Genomic DNA, 8,323 nt, shown 5'->3' on the forward strand with positions numbered 1-8,323 from the left:
ATCACCCATGTTTTCCTTCATTTATTCACCCACATGTCTTAAGAGGTGTTCTTCATACCCACTAGAAATAAAGATTTCAGTTCAAGTATACTTTCTGACTTGAGCCCATTCAACTTGTTGGTATTTAATAGCTTCAGCTATATATCAGGTCTAATTTTGAAGTGCTTACTTATCATTATTTAGTGTTCAAACATTTTTTAACAAGGAGTCTGCTACGCATATGTTCTCTAAAATAATACGAAAAATTACAGTGAGAACTATGAAATTGTTGACAAATCCATCATTAGGTTAGTTCTAGCTTCGTATTGCTTATGAGGAATTCAGTTGACTCTGAAGATCGTAATGTTGGGAAGAAAGATAGGAACATATTCCGCAAAACCATGAAGATTATTGAATACAAAGTTCTTGTAGTGTACATCCTATTTCTCTCCCTATCTCCATCTCTGTACCTCTCTCTATCTTTCTCTTCATCTCTCTCTCCCTCTGTACTTCTCTCTCTGAACTTCTCTCTCTCCCTCTCTTCCTCTGTGGACCTATCTCTGAACTTCTCTCTCTCTCTTTCCCTCCATATATATACCTTTCTCTATTCATCTCTCTCTCCCTTCATCTCTCTCCCTACATCTCTGGACCTCTCTCTGAACTTCTCTCTCTCTCTATCCTTCTCTTCCTCTCTCTCCCTCCTTCCCTCTCTGTACATCTCTCTCCCTCCATCTCTGGACCTCTCTCTCTCTTCCTCTAAATGTACATTTTGTTTTGTTTTGATTGTCAGCATTATTCATTTCTCTTAGCTTACAGAGCATAAGGAAAGGAGATTACACTAAATGATCAATGTATCGATTTCACAGTAAAAGTAATAAGAATAGTTTTTCTCTTTGTTCTATCTTGCCTATGAGATGAAACGAGAAGAAACAAAAGTTTGTATGGTTAAGCGGATAGCGTACATGTCTTTGACATCTAAATTTTATTCGTACTTATAGTTTTCTAATATCATTTTCCATTTATTTCACAAGTAGCTCTTAATATGCTCATAGACTTTAGTGTTATTATAAATAACACGAAAGAATTCAAAAGCTGAGTTTTAATAAAAACGAAATAACACAAAAGCAGAGCTTGAACAAGCGATTCGTTAAAAAAAAAATTGTAATTGGTAAGTCAAAATACATACCGCAAAGCCGATAATCCAATAAAAGAAATACTCAAAAGAATAAGTAATAAGAGGATTGATTCCCAAGTAGAATGTTTAAAAGAACTTCAAAGTCTATCAGTTTACTGTCTAAGGACTACAAAGAAAATAGCTTTGATGATGGTGAACTCCAAACAAATTCATACGTATCATGACTATCTTACGTAAAGTTTTCCTTAATCGTGCCACGCAAATGTGATGTCAAATAAAATAAGATTGTTTTCACATTACGCTCACAAATTCAAAACCAAGGGAGGTTTACACCAATTAAATGTTAAAATGAGACTTGACATACACTTGCTTACTGTTCTATCCTCACGAATACATATTTTCAAACTAATTGTGGAACCAAACTTCACCTTAGATGGTTGAGATTCCGGGTTGACCAACTAAAATTATGACTGAACATATTGTGTCTGTAACTTTTTTCTTGAGCATTTTCCAAGCGTTCCTCTCAGAGTTTCTTCATTTTACCAATTGCTTTATCCTAGACAAAATAATTGTGAGGTGTCACATTTCATTTTAATACACAGTCAAGGGGAAATCATTTCAATACATAGCGAAGAGAGACCACTAATTATTTATTTAACTAGTAAAGAATCTGATTTCAAATTTCAATATAAGACAGCACTGGGTCAGTGGTAGTACCAACAGTTAGACTTGTAGTGAACTCTCTTGGAGTTTTTCAAGACGAAACAACATTAAATCATTCATTCATTTCTCATAATTACTGTCTCCTTTAGCCTATCCAAGTTTAAACTTTGATTAGTTTACCACAAGACAAAGAGAAATATTACTGGTGAAAAATCAAATAAGCAATTTTCTTTCTCTCTTTTCAATTGTTTTGAAATCTTCAAGGTTTGTACAGTATAGTTCCGTGTACAGTTTGTTTTCTACTGTACCAACTAAAATTGTTTCATGGCTAAGTGGTTAGTATGATCGTCTTGGCTAACTGAATAGTACATCAGTGTTGGACATTTAATATTTTTATTTGTACGAAAACATTTTCTAATATCACTCGTCAAGGATTCGATTCCCGAAGATAGGTCATGTGACAACAGATTAATTCTTACAAGGAATGTTCTAAGAATTTAGAAAAAAATAGAGACTTCTTGCTGAAAAATAAACTCAAAATTCAACCATTCATCAAAATAGAACCTGCATTAATTTCAAGTATATATAAAGGAAGTAGAAACCTTATATGTTTGTACATTAGTTATTGAGACTATTATCAAAATACCTCAGTACTGTTAAAAAGTTAGAAAGGATTTAAAAATTCATAGGAAAGAAAACACAAATTTCCCAGCACCCATTCAACAAAAACACACAATTTATTTACAAATATATATACAACTTATTTATTTCAAAAATTTTTCTTTCAATTTTCTTGCCTTCTCTAATCGATCCCACTTTTCCCCTGCCTTCACTATAACCCAATCTTCCCCATCGTTCAAATATATATCAGCTTCATTCGCTGCCCCGCTATTACCCCGCTCCCCCACTATTTCCACTGCTACTTCTTCCACTGGTCGAAGTTCTTTTCTTTCTTGAGTTAGTGGCACTGTTACTTCTTCCACTGGTGTAGTTTCTTTTCTTTTTTGAACCACTTCTACCACTGGTGAGTAGCGCGTCTTTTTCGTCCTTTGTGATGTCCCCTCATCTCTTCTCCTTTTCTTTCCCTCTGCTACATCTAATAAATTATGTATTTTTGCAAACCACTCGATATGGTTAAGGGAGGAGGAAGAAGCGGATGATGATGTTGATGGTTGTGGGTACTCATCCATTTTCTTCTGGAAAATAATAAAAAATAAAAATTATTAGTACAACATAATTTCACCAATATAGTGCAAATTATAATTAATGTTTTTAATGTGTACAATATATATATACTTAATAGAAATAATAATTCTGTTATTCTATCCACGTACGAAAATCAGTTTCTTTTAGCCTATAAAAACTATCTTTAGTTTGCAAGAGCTATGTAGGATTCTGGCAAAGTACTTTATACATTTTCGAATTCTCAATAAATCTGTACAAGCAAACTATCTGTGTTGTGTAAGACCCAAAGCTAAACGTACCGATAACTTAAGATCAAATTTGGTGTTCCCTCACAATATAATCGTTAACGCTCTTGCATTCGGTGCAAGCACCCTCGGGTTCAATTCCCGGTAGGGGAACTAGTGTTCCCCTCACAGCGTACTCGCTAACACTCTTGCATTCAGTGCGAGCACCACCGGGTTCAATTCCCGGTAGGGGAAGTAGTGTTCCCTCACAGCGTAGTCGCTAACGCGTTTTGGCTTTAATGCGGGTGGTTCCGCGTAGCGTACTTGCTTTCGCTTTTGCGTTCAGTGTGAGCGGGCCCCGGGCCCGATTCCCGGTATAAAGGTGTCGCGACGCGGACGTACCCGAAAACGTATTCAAAGCAAACGGTTCTGGTCCAATTACCGGCGGGGCATTTAGTCAAAATAATAATAATAATGATTTTCTCATTTACACCAACAAATGTCTTGCATGATACCTAATTTCCCTCTTTTCCCGAATAGTGTGCTCGCTGAAAATTGTCTGATCTCACAGGTTAAAATGTTTAGAGATCGGAAATATAAAATCAAATCAATCTTTTATCATCGTATAAAAGATAAATCTAATTCATCCGCAAAAACTCTTGCACTTGTAAAATCCTATATCTCAATCCCGATAAAAAAAAAACTTATATGAATCCACTTCAACAACATAACAATCAAAATTTTGATGTTATAAAACGGAATTTATACAAATTATTTATTTATTTAAAAAGTGGTAAGGTGTTCACTTCATATGTTTAGGGGGTCTGTAGTTCAATTCTAGGTCATGCCAACTGAACAAACACTATGTCTGCGGATTCCTTATACTTTTTATACTACTACTACCAATATGTTTCCAGGAAAAAAAAACAGAACCAGTACATTAGCAATAGCGATTTAATACTATTTTAATAGAACTAGTAGTGACACCTATCGGTAAAAGTCATAATTAAAGATTAGTTGTGCGTTGAAAGTCCCGCAGTGCTGACGCGTGTGCGACAAAGTTCCGTATATTTCTCAGGTGAGTATAGTATATATGTTTTCAATGTGTAATAAATTATAGCACATGTTTGTATATTCTGTTGGTCTTAATATTCTATCAAAGTATTGAAAATCAAACGCGTATAAGTAAAACTATTGGATTAAATAAGGAATATAAACCCAAGTCTTTCAGTGACAGAGCAAATATTTACTTAAGTGGTGCGGTACCACATCATTTCTGGGGTATGAAGTCCCAGTCTTTCAGTGAGGGATCCCCTCTACTAGTATTGCTGCATACATTTACATTGAAATCCTAGTGCCAAAAAAGACGGGATAAAACCAAAATCTCTCACTGCAAAAGACGGCATTCAGTAATTGAAAAGTTGTGAGGGGGAATTCACTCCGGGTATAGTGTCCCCTCTTCTCCACGCAACAGAGCGCGTTCACTATTTGGAAAAGTTATGAGGGGAAATTCACTCCGGGTATAGCCCCCCTTTTCCTCCACGCAAAAGAGCGCGTTCACACTGCATTGGATTCTCTTTCTGCATCCCTAACAAAATATTTCGTATTTCATTTCATTTTTACAAAGCCAATATTTATTTTTTCTCACTCATTACCTTGCTTAATATAGAGTTAGTATGTACAAAAACCATGTGACTACCATATGATTAAGATTCTGAATACTGCAACACATGTTAAAAATACGCAAGTTCATTTTTCAAATATATTCCCAACACTTCTCACTCAATTATATTCGTTTATTCCTCATGTCTTGGAAAAAGATCCATTTGAGTATTCACTACGTTTCGTGATAGCCAAGCTATTCTAACACGAATTCAAAGGGAAAAGTCCGTTGCTATGATTCAAAATGAATCAATGAACGTAGTTCTTTTCTTTGGAGTCTAACTGTGGGAAAGAAAAGTCTACACATTTACGTAAAATTGCAATATTCGCATGTATCTTGGAAAATTGCATCCACTACAATTGAGAACTCTTTATATAAGTACATTTTTCAGTATGAAAACACATTAAAACACTTTTTCGCGGATCTAAACACTTTTTGTTCACTTCTGAACACTTTGTGAATACATCTGTACACTTAATACTGACTGATTTTCTAAATATTAGGGATACAAGCAAGACAAATGTCTATCTTTTCTGTTGAACTTTATTATTTTACACTAAACAATATATTTTGAACATTATCTGTAGTAAATATTGAATATGTATCTGTTCTAAAAGTGTTCTTTATGTGTAAATTGCTTATTTTCCGAATAGACAATCCAATATGAATACAGATTCATGACAAATCATTCAGACACAATGTATTTATATAAAATCTACCATCAAAAATATTGGACAGTACGCAATTCAGTTTAATCACAATTTCAGTTATAAAGATTCAAAGAAATTGCACACTTGATTTTTTGCCGTAAAGTCCATCAGTGGCGGTTCTTAAGGGATGTCACCACGCATTTCTAAAACTATAAAGTATCTCATTGACGGATCTTAAGGGACATCACCACGCATTTCTAAAACTATAAGTCCAACCGTCATTGGCGGTTCTTAAGGGACGTCACCACGCATTTCTAAAACTATAAAGTCCGTCAGTGGCGGGTCTTAACGGATGTCACCACGCATTTATAAAACTATAAAGTATCTCATTGACGGATCTTAAGGGACATCACCACGCATTTCTAAAACTATAAGTCCAACCGTCATTGGCGGTTCTTAAGGGACGTCACCACGCATTTCTAAAACTATAAAGTCCGTCAGTGGCGGGTCTTAACGGATGTCACCACGCATTTATAAAACTATAAGTCCAACCGTCATTGGCGGTTCTTAAGGGATGTCACCACGCATTTCTAAAACTATAAAGTATCTCAATGGCGTTTTCTTAAGGGATGTCACCACGCATTTTTTCTCTAAAAAAGATTAACACTGCCAAGATATTTTTCGTGTCCCCACATATTCTTAACTATAATATAATAATGCTAATTCCATTCTTCACTCTTTCCTGTGGTTAACTTGTCCAAAAACACAACCGAAACGGAATCAAAACTGAAACATAGTCTTCAAACAATTAAAAAAAAAAAAAACAAATATTTCGTTCCTTCGTGCTGACCGTTCAGGAAGCTAGCTTTTCCGGTGTTGGTAAACCCACTGTTTGGTAAACACGAAAAGCAATATAAGTCAAACGCGGTTCCCTCAGGTTTGGGGGGCTATGCACCCATGTATGCTTCCCCTCGGTTTTCGATAAACACATAAGGCGTTATAAGTCACACGCGGATCCCTAAGGTTTGGGGGGTTATGCACCCATGTATGCTTCCCCTCGGTTTTCGGTAAACACATAAGGCGTTATAAGTCACACGCGGATCCCTAAGGTTTGGGGGGCTATGCACCCATGTATGCTTCCCCTCGGTTTTCGGTAAACACAGAAGCTGTTATAAGTCACACGCGGATCCCTAAGGTTTGGGGGGCTATGCACCCATGTATGCTTCCCCTCGGTTTTCGGTAAACACAGAAGCTGTTATAAGTCACACGCGGTTCCCTCAGGTTTGGGGGGCTATGCTCCCCACAAGTTGAAACATATTGGCAAACTCATAGCTCGTTTCTACACTGTGTTAATTATTTTCATAAGAAAAAACAATATGTGTTAATTTTCTAGGAGGAGTCCCACCATTCGATACTTATGCAAATATATCTAATCAATTATAATGATATAAAACTTACTTGAATATATTATCTTCTTCTTTGAACAAAACACAGAAAAAATCCAGAAAAACACTTTAAAGAAGCAAGGCAGAAGCAAGGCAGAAGCCTTCACGAGCAAAATTGTTAATACAGGAAATGTGTACTCCATTTATATAATATATTTTTTATTTATTCATTAACATAAGGGGAATGGAATAGGGGGAGAAAAAAAATAAAGTAAATGAATTTGCCTTGTAATACAGCATTGCCTCGCTCTGCAAAGAATCAAAAAGAATTCCTTTGTCGGTCTCTTGCCGAATCGAAGGAAATATTTCTTTTCTATAGAGGTAATAGCAAGGAATTTTCACACAATGCCTAAAGTTTGAAAAACATCGCCATCATGTCTCAATTCATACCTTAAAGACGCCAAATTGTCGTATTTTTCACAGCAAATAGTTGTTTACCAAGCAATAAAATTCGTTAGTTGGGTTCAGGCAACAATGTTCCTAAATTTTAAAATTCCGGCTTTATTCAGTAAGCTATATAGCTATCATTTCAACATCTGTTTCAATAACTTGTATCTTGCCGAAAAGAACAGGACAATTATTGTATGTTGTAATTCTACAGGTTCTTTTTTGTGTGTGTGTTGTTTTGCAGTAGTCAAAATGAAGGACAACCATTTATTCATCAGGTTATTGGCAATGAGCACAAGGACATCCTGGTTGTTTGTCCATCAGGTTAGTGGGCGGGGAAGAGGTTGTTGTCCGCAAACCATCCACCAGAACTGGTTTGAAAAACACCCTTTGTGAGGAAAAATGTGTCAGTTATCGCCGTTGGGGGGAGAGAAGGTATAAGCATGTTCACACAGGATGCAACCAAAGAGTGGCAGTGAGGGGTGGGGAAAAAAATGTGTGTCACTTGTCGCAGGGTAGAAACCTGATCACACAGAATGCGGTCAAGAGATGCGGGGAAGGGTGGGGAGCGGGTAGAAACTTGTTCACACAAGACATTGATGAGGGAAAGAGAGGCGGGGACGGGTGGGTTCTCCCGTTCACTCAAACTAGATGGAATGATTGGCCCCCATGGTTAAACATTGCAGGCGGAGCAAACTGGTTTTTTCCTGGCCAATCATATCGCAAGGTTGTTTGCATAGGGTGTGAGAAACTGAACTTCATTCTTCACCCTCAGTATTGCAATGGCGCTTGGAGAGAACATAAAACCTTGCGTATCTGCGAATTTCGTACTGAGCAACGCTGAAAAATAGCAGAGTTAAGTCTGTCATTTAAGAGCCAAGCAAGCTAAACGAAAGAAGTGCAGTTCGCAACAAGAAAAATAAATGAAAATAAATAAATATTTCTTCCTTTCCTTCCTTTTTCCCTCCCATCTTAATACTTTACTCCGTAAA

Source organism: Thermobia domestica, chromosome 13 (genome assembly GCF_964235325.1).
Source record: "Thermobia domestica chromosome 13, izTheDome1.hap1.1, whole genome shotgun sequence".
Classification (NCBI taxonomy): Eukaryota; Metazoa; Arthropoda; class Insecta; order Zygentoma; family Lepismatidae; genus Thermobia; species Thermobia domestica.